Here is a 12,799-nt window from a genome sequence, read left to right on the forward strand (position 1 = left end):
TCTTAGACACTAAAACACTGTCAAACGTACCCCTCATCCTTTGAAGATTTACCCTCTCCCCTCAGCAATGCAATTCTCCCATACCATGATCAACACAGGAAAAAACCTTTTTGTGTAATTTTTTCTAGATTTAGTTGTGTTGTCGTTCATGTATTTTCAATTTTTAAAAATTCCCCGTCAATTTTTTTTTATTTTTTTTTTTAAACTATTCATTTTCTACCGATATTTACTAAACAGGCTTCCTGACAAAAAGACAATAAATCATAAAGACCACCAAACAAAGCACTGTCCAACAGTTTCGCTTAAATATCATTCAGCATTGAGAAGTTCTGTGTTTTCTCTGGATGAGAGATGTATTTTTAATTTCAACACAATATGTTCTATTAGAATCCCACAAGTTAGTTTTCCTGAAAAATAAATTTACCCCTGTAAGGCCAGGATTTATACACAGACCCACTAGACCCGAGCCTAGGACCCGAAACTGGACTGTTATGATTTATCGTCAAAGTGCCAGGTGCACTTTGCTGCTGTGCTGCCTATTCACAGAAAAGAGATTTTAAAGCAACGCAGGAATTCCGTAGCCGATTCCCAAGAATGGCAGCTGAGAGCTCGGTATCAACTCTCTCTTGCATTGCTTTTGGCTCATCACACATTAGTTGCCATCTGTTCAGGATTTCCATTATCTCCGAATTTTCGGGGATATTCCCGTAAATCTTTCTGTTGCCCCCAAAAAAAGAATTACTTGGGCCTAAGGGTGCCGAAGATTTAAATTCGGCCCTGACCCTTGTATTAACGTATAAACATAATCGTTTGCCAATACCCTTCTGATGATGTGACCGCCTTCTATGGACTGCAAATCAATGGATTTGTTCTGGTGGATAGAGGAGACAGGTTTCAATCTTTATTCTATCTATCCTATATAGGGCTTTGAAGGGTGTATTTGACGAACTTTACAAAACGTCCAAACCCCTCTCTTTCCAAAATCTTTTCATAAAAAACCACTTTCACTGTGGGACAGACATTACAAAGAACGCGAGGGAGGAGGAATCCCACCCTATGAGACTCACCCCAAGATATATACCTGAGCATAACAGCATACACCACGTTCATCTAATGAGATCATATTGCTAGGTAGCGCCCCCGTAAAATATCTGCCAGGTGCATAAGTGTAGCGCAAAGAGGGTGTCCAAGCGTGGAAAGATCTTGGTCACAGTGGAGGTTTTGGGGTGGGGGAGGGTTGAGAACTTGCAAGAATACTTTGTATTGCACAGAGCATAGCTTTCACGCAATGTCGATCCGTTGAAGAATTCGTAAATTCTTAATGCTTACAAGCGCAAATTAAGGCAAGGTAAATGTGAAAAGAAGAGTATAGAGACAATACTCCCCCTCTACTCTTGAAATCCCTCATTAGTGGAATTGGATCTGAAATTGCAGTCATGGAGAAATATTCTACCAGACAAAATGCTCAAAAAAGCTCCCCAAAATAAAAATATACCCAGTCTTTATTTTTTTCATATTTCTGCAGACACGCCCTTTTTGCCATTGGCGCAAGGAATTTTGAATGCGCCACCAGAGTCTTGTTCAGTGCTTGTTTCTGCCCAAGATTCTATATTCAAACCTTCTTAAACCTTCCCCCTTGTTATTTTTTTTCTTTACAAGCTTAATGTTTGTATTGGAGATGGAAAATTCTAAGAAAATTGTTGATTTTATGTAATTACATGGTAAAGAAGAGAGGAACCTCAGAGAGTTAAGGAAGAATCAAAGCCTCTGGGAAACCCATTTGCATTGTAAGTTATTTGCGCTCCCGATCAGAACATTCGGTGTCAGTTAAAAGAGAGGGTCGTATTTCTCTAATTGCCTTTTCTGATTCAACATATTGAGTTTGCTTTTTTTTTCTTTTTTGTCAACTGACTCAGTAGAATTAAAGAGACTTGAGTTGATAACCTAAATTGCTAATTTTTCGTTATAGCCTGGATTCGCCATCTTATTCTCCGTTCCGCGAAATTGCTTTTAAATAAAGAACTTTTGTCTCCTAAGACGTGAATGACGCAATAAAAGGTTAAAACGAATTCTTCTAATGGAGTAAGATGGACACAAGTCAAGCTGCCAGATGATTCTGATGCAATCAAATGATTACCATTTGATTCGATGGGAAATCCTGTTTTAGTAATATTTTAGCGGACCGTTGACTAATTACACAGTTGAAAATCACTACCACGAGGCTGCTAATTAGTATTTATTACTTCATTATGCTACACTGTTTCAGGTTGCCTTCTGAATAGACTTTCCGGATAAGGGCAGAGACAATTCTACGTCCGTTGACCTTACATTGAGCATAGCCATCAGTTGGTGTCGCTAAGATATTAAAAATGAAGGAACAAAAGGGCTTCATTTTAGTCAGATCTGTCAATACCATGTACAGAATAAGAAGTAGCATATTTATTTATTTTTATTCAAAAGGGGCCCACAGAGCAAGCAATAGCAGAAATCCCATCATTTCTTAAGCAAAAGCTTATAACTAAATCAAAAAAAAATATCACATTTAATAAGGATTCTAATCTTTCCTTCCAAGGCAAACAAAAATAAAGCAAAAATGAATAAAAAGAAGAAAAAACTTCTCATTTTCTTTCCTTTCCCTCATTTCAAATTCCAAAAATGAACCATAACCTACCATCCAATGAAAAGACTCAGAAGACAGAAAAACTGCTAATATAACAAAGCAACATTCAAATTTCATGCATTCAAAAAAACTTCATAGCTTCACTCTCAGACATACATGAACATTCACCCTCACACATATCAGAGATACCAATGCCCTTCTTCTATGGTCCTCAGTGTTTATCCAAACACAAACGAGGCAGAGGCTTCGTGCTAACCTGCTTCCAACGAGACACGAATCTCCCTCACTTCCTCCATTCACTTCAATTCATCTAGACTAGAGGGTCGTTACATATTTCAGGTCCTAAATGACGGATAAAAAAAAGATCTTGTTGTCTTCGGTTTCCTTAATTTTGTAGAATTTCTTGTATAATACCCATATGAACTAGAAACAAGTTGAAAAATAACGCGGAAGAGTGCTAATTTTAAACCAAAACATATATAAACTCCTTTTATGGAAGAGTTGAACAGTCAAACAGTTCGTGGTAACAAACTGTAAGTAAGGAGTGACCCGGCTCAATTGTAACCGAAACTCTAACAAACAGAATCTCGTTACCAATAGATATATCAAAATGATCAACTTTTTATGCTGATTTCAAATATATAAATTTCATTAGGTTTAGTCTTACCCATCAAAGGTTGCGAGCCTGAGAAAATTTTCCTGATTTTCGAAAAAAGGAGGAAACAACCCCTAAAAGTCAAGTGATCTCAATGAAAATCACACCATCAGATTCAGCGTATCAGAGAACCCTCCTGTGTAGGTTTCAATCTCCTATCTACAAAAACGTGGAATTTTGTATTTTTTGCCAGAAAAAGATCACGGATGCGTGTTTGTTTGGTTGTTTGTTTTTTTTTTCCAGGGGTGATCGTATCGACCCAGTGGTCCTAAAATATCGGGTGAGGACTCATTCGAGCGAAAATTAAAATTTATAGTGCCCTGTTTAAGTTACCAAAAAATTGGAGGGCAACTTTCCGCCCCTTTTTTCCCAAAAATCGCCCGATCAAAATTTCGAGATAGCCATTTTGTTCATCATAGTTGAAAGGCTCAATAACCATGCCTTTGGATATAACATGACTCCCGCCCTCCCCCCCCCGCGACAGCCCCATGGGAAGATTTGCCCATTGTTTACGCATAGTATTTATTATTGGGATGTAGGCTATCATTTTCGGGTGGGGGGGGGGGCAAATTTTCAATGGGGGGGGGGTTCCAGGGAGTGAACTTGTCATGGAAATTATACAATGAGGAAATTTACCGGAATTCTTATACAAAATCCTTTTTATATCAATCAATCAATCAATCGATCAATCAATCAATTTATTCAATCAATAAATTTACGACAAAAACACTTCACCATAGAATCCTACGTAAGGCTCCATGGCATGGAAAAAAAAACAGGGGAAAAACAGAAATGACACAAATACTAAAAAAAAAAAAAGGAGAAGAACTGTATTTTCAATATAATGCATTTCAACCGTTCAAAGACTCAACACACAAAAAAAAACAAAAAATAAAAAAAGAAAAAATTAAAAGACCCAAACACAAATCGATTTTAAGAGACCCCCCCCCCCCTAGGAAAAGAAGATGTTGGACAATCCAATGAATTAAACCAAATTCCAAATGTGTATTTGAAACCAAGCCACAAAAAATGTTAAACAAACTCAATACCCCTCACATCAAACATTTCCAATCCAAGGCTAGGGTCACCGTTCCCCCCCCGCGCAAATAATAATGATAAAATTAAGAATAGATATATAAACATGAAAAATCAAGAAAATAAAAAAATTCTTAAAATTCAAGTCAACCAAGACAATAAAAAAAAAGATAATCCCAATACTCCAATACTCCTTGAGATCTTCATATTAATTAGTGCAATATGATGCTTGAATGAAAGGTTTTCATCGAGAAGAATACCGAGAAATCGGACATATCGATCCTTAGGTCTACTGAGAGAGCCCCTTGTAAGCTGGATATTAGTTAACTCAGGATACGTCAGAGAAATATGGGAAAAAAATTAAAAGACTTGACTTAGCAACATTTAGGGCGAGGCAATTTGCATCAAACCAAAGAACGACTCTCTCAAAAAGGTCAACTAATTTGGGAAGCATCTCAGACTTAGTTCCTACGACAGTACCAATGATACTACTACTACTACTACAAACAACTCACCGCGGCACCAAGCCGCCTGAGGTCAACACAGCTACGCACGCTCCTCCTAAACCCCCAATCTATTCAAAGCCTCCCTTTTTACACCCGTCCACGAAGTTCCCATTTCCTTTAAATCTTTCTTTATGACGTCCTCCCACCCCAGACGAGGACGACCTGCTTTCCGTTGGTTAATAACCGAGGCAAACTCAAAACGAGCAGAAATTAACAAAAGTTGGGCTCAAAACCCCTATGCCTTCCGAAGGCCAGAACATAATTTGCACTTTACTGAAAAAAATACAAACGAATGTGCATTGTCCAGTTTAATATAAATATACTGATATTTAGTAATCAAAATGTTAATATTATTTGATTTATTAAAGTTATAAAAGTAAAAACATTTTTCAGTAAAGTGCAAGTTATGTTCTGGCCTTGGGAAGGCATAGGGGTTTTGAGCCCAACTTGTGTTAATTTCTGCTCGTTTTGAGTTTGACTCGGTTATTTATTGTATTTTCTGTTCGTTTTGGGTTTCAGTCATTTATCGATGCTGATTTGTGGTAGTTTCATGCTTGGTAGATTATTTGATTTTACTTTTGCTCATTTTTTGCCTAATGGAGTTCTTTACTTTTCTTTGAAAAACTTATTTTGTGGAAAAAGTTTTTTTTAATTAATCTCTGCTCGTTTTATATTGACATAGTCTTTTGAGAGAAAAAGAATATAATGCTTTAAATCTTTTCGTTTTGTTTTAAGAATTTATACTTTGGCCTGCTGTTTGTATGCTGGAGAAAAATTTTCAGGAATTTTTAACAACATACACCCTCTTAAAAATATGGACCCGAATAGTAGTGTTTAATTTAGTTTCACACCTCCTCTAGTTGACCTTTAATGGCAAACGTGATACCATTCGCAAAAAAATCTGTTTACTTTCTTTGATAGCTTGGATACACTTACGCTATTTTGATTTGGTTAGTTTTAATAGCAGAAGCATCCCCGAAAGTTTGAACATAATACCCCAGTCGTTCTTGGGATACTGCTGAGATGCCTTATTGGGAATTAGAATTAAAACGTTGCATTTTTATTTAATATTTGGGAAACTTTTTGTTTTTAAAAATAAATTAAATTGGTTGGGGGGGCTTGGGTGGGGGATTAGTTGTCCTCCAATCACTTTCTGCTATTAAAAATGGCATCAGTCCTTTCTTATTTTCAATCAAATGACCCCTTTTCGAAGTTCTTAAGACAACTCCTTCGATACAAAGTGCCCTGGTCTAAAAAACAAACAACATCAAAAAAATAATACATCATACCCAAATCGATCTTTACTATAAAAATGTCAAGCCTTCCAAACATTTTCGACTATTAAAAAGGGCACTAGGCCTTTCGATTTCCAATCTAATGAGTCACATTTTCAAAGCAGTTTCTGAAGCAAAAGGCAAGGTGCAGAGCCATTCTGGTGTCCGCTTCCTCATGTGTGCTACACAGAAATTCCCCGAAACTGAGGCAATCAACATCATGACTTAAAAATACAGCTCTCCTCCTGTCTTAAAACCCTCCAGACAGCCATACACGTAAGGTGTTGGCAGTACTTAAGCTGCTTATATAGTAAAATCCATTTTCTTCCCATGTTTCATAAATTACTTTCACCAAATTTGCTTTCCTCTTTGTATTTGAAACAATCTTTGTCCAGTTTCCAATTTTTGAGCTCTCGAGAAGAAGTAGACTGTCTAGCAGCGGTCACGTAACTGGTGACATACCCTGCAGTCCTTCAGAGATATACTGCCACCAATTGGATCAGCTCGACCAAAAAGTGGATCACATCTGTTAACCACAATAGGAATTTCACTTGCTGTTTCAGGTATCCCTTTCAACACGGCTTTAAGCAACCGCATGGCATAGATTTCAACGGATTCATGTTCAGCTGGTGGCTTTTTGCAAATCAGTCACATGAAGTCGATAACAAAGGCTTCACGCCCATATAAGCAACGTTCCTCTTCGAAGTTCGGTTTTCAGGCCATTAACACAAGCCACTGGCCTCTCTCAGAAAGTCTATCACGGTTCACGTAACACCGCTTCGAAGCGCCAACGTAGAATCCGTGAGCTAAAAATTTGAAGGAGCAAACGAAACGAGATCAAAGCTCAGAATATTTTTAAGCTGTTTTAGTCCACTGTTAGTGTTGAAATCTATCCCACACAGGACTCTCTTCACTGTCATAAGCTCTGAAAAAAAAAATTGCGCTTTGTCCAACACTGACCAGGAAAATCTTCAATGTATGCTCAAATGATATAGATCAAACAGTTCGTGGTAACGAACTGTAAGTAAGAAGCGACCCGGCTCAATGGTAACCGAAACTCTAAAAAGCGGAATTTTGGTACCAATAGATACATCAAAAGAATCAGATTTTAATTCTGATTTCAAATATATAAGTTTCATCAAGTTTAATCGTACCTATAAAAAACCTCAATGAAAATCACACCATCATATTCAGCGTATCAGAGAACCCTACTGTAGAGGTTTCAAGCTCCTATCTGAAAAAATGTGGAATTTTCCATTTTTTGCCAGAAGAAAGTTCACGGATGCGTGTTTATTTGTTTTTTTTTTTGTTTTTTTTTTCCAGGGGTGATCGTATCGACCCAGTGGTCCTAGAATATCGTGGGAGGGCTTATTGGAACGGAAATTAAAAGTTCTAGTACCCATTTTTAAGTGACGAAAAAGAATGGAGGGCAACTAGGCCCCCTCCCACGCTCATTTTTTTCCCAAAGTCACCCGATCAAAATTTTGAGATAGCCATTTTGTTCAGCATGGTCGAAAATATTATAACTATGTCTTTTAGGATGACTTAATCCCTCGAAGCCCCCAGGGGGAGGGCTGAAAGCTATGAACTTTACTCTATGTTAACAGATAGTATTGTCTATTGGAAAGTATACAGACGTTTTCAAGGAGAATCTTTTCGGGTTGTGGGGGGTGGGGGTGGGTCGGGAGTTATATGGGAGGATCTTTTCATGAAGGAAGTTTTCATGGGGGAAGGGACATTGATATGACGGGGGCGCCGGATTTCCCATCATTATTAAAAAAAAAATCAGAAATTAAATATAAAAAAACAAGTTTTTCAACTGAAAGTAAGGAGCAACATCAAAACTTAAAACGAACAAAAAAATATTAGCTATATGTTTGGGTTCACCTTCTAGTCAATGCCTCGCTCTTTAAGCCAAAGATTTTTTAGTACTTTCATAAAAGCTATTTATTCTAATTAACGGCCTTTGTGATTAAGGGGTCATTTTTAAAGAATTGGAACAAAATTCGAACTTAAGCTTAAAGAGCAAAAAGTATATTAGGGGACAAACCCCCTAATATACGTATTAAAAATATATGAATATAGAAGTTCGTTACGTAAGTTAATTCGTAAGTTACGTATATTTATTACTAATAAAAACGTTTATAAATAAAATTCAAGAAGTTTCGAGAAAGCCATTTAACCAAATAAAAGTAAAATTAACATGCAAATTTCGTTTTAATTATTCATGCACGGTGAGCCAAAATCAAAACCTGCATTAATTAATAAACGTTCACAAATTAAATAAAAAAACATTTTTTTTTAACTGAATGTAAGGAACGACGTTAAAACTTAAAACGAACAGAAATTATTCCGTATATGAAAGGGGCTGTCCCCTTCTCAACGCCTCGCTCTTTACGCTAAAGTTTGACTTTCTCACAACTCAATTTTTTTTAACAATAAAATTTTGTTTTAATTGCAAATTTTTTAAATTAACTTTAACGAAATTCACACCATCAGATTCAGCTTATCAACGAATATTATTAAAGAAGCTTCAAACTCCTATCTGCAAAAATGTGGAATTTTGCATTTTTAATTAACTTTAACGAAAATAGAAGTTTTCGCTCCTATCTACAAAAAGGTGGAAATTTGTATTTTTTGTTCGAAGAAAGATCACGATGCGTGCCCTCCAAAAAATGGAGGGCAACTAGGCCCCCTCCCACGCTCATTTTTTTCTCAAAGTCACCCAATTAAAATTTTGAGATAGCCATTTTGTTCAGCATAGTCAACAATCTTATAAATATGTTTTTTAGGATGCCTTAATCACCCATAGTTCCCAGGGGAAGGCCTGTAAGATATGAACTTTGCCCTTTGCTTACATTTTGTATTGGTTTTTGGGAAGTATACAGACTTTTTCTGGAAGGATTTTTTTGGGGTGGGGGGGGGGGCTGGAGGAGGGGGTTACTCGGGAGAATCTTTCCGTGGTGGATGTTTTTTTGGGGTAAGGGACATTTCTATGAAGGGGGCGCCGGATTTCCAAGCATTATTTAAAAAACGATCAGAAATTAAATAAAAAAAAACTGAATAAAAAAAACAAGTTTTTTAAACTGAAAGTAAGGAGCGACATTAAAATTTACAACGAAAAGATATTATTCCGTATATGAACGGGACTGTCCCCTTTTCAATGCATCGCTTTTTACACTAAAGTTTGACTCTGTCTCATAACTTTATTCTTTAAAACAATAAAAACTTTAGCGTAAAGAGCGAGGCATTGAGGAGGGGAAAGCTCCTTTCATATAGTTAATAATTTCTGTTCGTTTTAAGTTTTAAAGTCGCTCCTTACTTTCAGTTTAAAAAACTTGTTTTTTTTATTTAATAACATTTAAAACTGATTCTTTGAACTTCTTCAAGCAATAATAAATATTTGAATAACCCTGATTTAACTAGGCAACCTTTATTAAAATATTTTTAGGAAGAAACTGACTACATAAAGGCACTTAATCGTTGGTATCATAAAATTATTTCAGTGGAAAGTCTGTATTACATACTACTTGTCTGTGATAGTTAGTCAATACTTTGTTGAGTTTAAAACATTCGATTATCAACAAAGTGATATTATTGACGTTCGCGCAATGAGATCGCATTGCTAAGTGGCGCTCCCTAAAAATTTCCACTAGGTGCATAAGTGTAGCGCAAAGAGAGTTTCCGAGCGTGGAAAGATCTGGCCCACATCAGGGGAGTTAGGGTGGGGGAGGGGAGAGAACTTGCAAAAATACTTATTATTGCACACAGTATAGCTTTTTCACGTAATGTCGATCAGTTGAAGAACTCGTAAATTCTTAATGCTTGCAAGTGCAAATTAAGGCAGGGTAAATGTGAAAAGTAGAGTGGAGAGATAATATTCCCCTTTATTCTTGAAATATCTCATTAGTGGAATTGGATCTGAAATTGTACTCATGGAGAAATATTCTACCAGACAAAACGCTCCCCAGAATGAAATATACCCAATCTTTGTTTTTTTCCTATTTCTGCAGATACGCCCTTTTTGCTATTGGTGCAAGGAATTTTAAATGCGCCACCAAATATTCGTCTTCAGCGCTTGTTTTTGCCCTAAATTCCATATTTTAACCTTTTTTAGCTCGTTGAAGCCTGGTAACTATTTTCTAGCGATCTTTCTTAATCGGGGGTCCTTGACTTAACTTTTGCGTGGGTCAGGAAGCTACTGAAGTGATTTTTATTCTTTAGTTCAAGATCAACTACTGAAAGTAAACGCTATCCATAAGATAAGAGATAAGATAATAATTATTTTCCAAAGGCTAACACAAGCTCTAATAGAGCCGAATTCGCTTCATATGTCGAAAAGAAACAGAAAAGGCAAAACAAAGAAACAAATAATACAGCAAGTAAAGAAACACCAATCAAGCATAAAAATGGTCAATAAAAATTTAACACAAAAAAACAAATCCAAGTCCAAGAACTAAAATGAACATTGTGCAAGTAATGAACAAAACTGAAACAGAAAACTAGAAGAAGAAAGGGTGGGGGATAAAAGAAAATCACAGGCAAGAAGAAAACCATTTCCGAATTCGTATTCAAAGTCAAAAGTCAAATGCTAAATTGAAATTTAGCATAAATAAAAATCACAAAAGGGCAAAACAAAAGTGACCAAAGATAAAGAGAAAAACAAAAATGACGTATGATTATTGTGAGCATACACCAACAACTGAAATAAGGGATGGAGGAGTTAATTTTGGTACAGGGCATAGTTTAAGGAATTATTTAGGCCCTCCAGAATAGAAGGGATAAAACTTTTCCGGAACCTCTCAGTAACGGTATGGATACGTTGGAATGGCCAAGGGAGCTAAGCGGGGGAGTCGGGGTCTAATGGGGTCATGTAAATCGGGAAAGATGTCCTCAGTACGAGGATTAGATATTGGGGATTTAGCAAAACGCAAACATGTTTGTTCTCTCCTTTCTTTTAACGTGGTAATACGTGCGGATCTAACGAGGAAGGAGTGTGGAATTTTTCTCTCTTTGTAGATGATCCTGAGCAAACGCTTTTGGACCGACTCAATTTTGTCGCTAAGTTCGCTTGCGGAGCAAGTACTAGCGGAGACTCAAAACAACAGTAACCAAGTAGCCGCTGAGTTTGGGGTGCACTGGAGGAATCAAGTGAGATGAGGTTATTTTTGCAGGGGTATGATACGAAGAGTCCACGTTGAGGGGGTACGCAAATTGGTGGTGAAGGATAGATGGAAGGGTAGGGAAATGCTGGAAAGCAGCCGGAGGGGTGGGTTTATCTTTGAAAAAGAAGGAAGGGGGTATGGAAGTGGATATGGAGGCGGGGATATCCTTTGGATAGGTACTCGATTGGAAAGGACTGGGTGGCCCGAGGGCTTTCTTGTGTGTGAGCGATGGTTTAAAAAATATTTAGTAGGATTAGCAGAACTTAGGTGGCCTCTGGGCAGTCCAGTTTCGTGGAACCCATTACGACTCTTAATGGGCAATTTGACATGAGCTTTTGCACAGCCAAAGCATCTTCCACTTGAAAATTGTTTACAGATATCAACATGGGGTTATTAACACAGGTTATTTGTAAAACGGTGAAACTTACAAATGTATAGATATTTACAATTACTAGATATATATCTACTGTCTAAAAATCTAAAGCACACATTAGGTTGATTACATTTAAGATCACTGAACTCATTTTTTTGAATATATGATTGCATTGGGTGGGAATTCCGCTTGTAAATTCGACTACATTGTCAATTTTTAAAGATGTGTCATTACCACTGACTTTCAAGAATAAATTATCGTAGGCAGCGCAATAGTGCTGCCTAAGTAAAGAACGGTTTTGGCACAATGTATTATTCATTTATTTTTTTTTTCTTTAGACCAGGGCACTTCGTATCGAAGAAGCTGTCGTAGAAACTTCGAAAAGGGCTCATTCAATTGGAAATTGGAATGACTTGTGTCCTTTTTAATAGTCGAAAGTGATTGGAAGGCAACCAACACCCCTTCCACGCCCACCATTTCCCGAACCCATCCAATCAAAATTTTGACATGGCCATTTTGTTCAGCGTAGTTGATTTCCAGATAGAAATTATGTTTTTGAAGAGGACACTCGCCCAAGGGCCTCAGGGAAAGGGTTGTAAGTTATGCCCTGGGGGCATATAAGGTTTTTATAGAAAGCCTTGTCGTAGAAACTTCAAAAACGGCTAGTTCGATTGGAAATTCAAAGGGCTAGTGCCCTTTTTAATAGTCGAAAGTAGGGTAAGCAGAAAGGGAGCTGGCTTCCCTCTAATTGTCCATAAATTTATGATTTTAACATAATTGTCTTGTCAGCCTTTTGTGGGCAGGTCAACGAACTCAATCCCGCCTCCAAAAGCACGTTCGTACTTAACTCCTGCTTCCATAGCCTTTCAACTAATAATGGCTCCTAAAATTACTAAATACAAAAAAAAATGTCTCAATAAAAAAAAACCGTTGGAATCGAAGCTTTTCAGCTGAAAGTAAGGAGCAATATTGCAGCGTAAAATAAGGAGATATTGTTACGTGCATGAAAGATGCTGCCCCTTCCTCAGCCCTCGCCTTTTAGACTTTACCACGACCACGAACTGTTCACGTACCACAAACTGATAGATAACTTCCTTCTATGTCAATGCACATATCAGGGATAAGGCCATCAGCGAACCATCGGTTTTGACTAAGAGGGGAATCAACCCAC

The 12,799-nt window shown here is 37.2% G+C and overlaps 1 protein-coding gene across 1 annotated transcript in view; it reads left to right on the forward strand.

The window, feature by feature from the left end:
* LOC148955377 (neuropeptides capa receptor-like) overlaps positions 1–12,799 on the forward strand; it is a 195,910-nt gene that overhangs the window by 71,511 nt on the left and 111,600 nt on the right. The gene's annotated exons all lie outside the window — the stretch shown is intronic.

Source organism: Artemia sp. Qi Xiang Cuo, chromosome 2 (genome assembly GCF_049724085.1).
Source record: "Artemia sp. Qi Xiang Cuo chromosome 2, ASM4972408v1, whole genome shotgun sequence".
Taxonomy (NCBI): Eukaryota; Metazoa; Arthropoda; class Branchiopoda; order Anostraca; family Artemiidae; genus Artemia; species Artemia sp. Qi Xiang Cuo.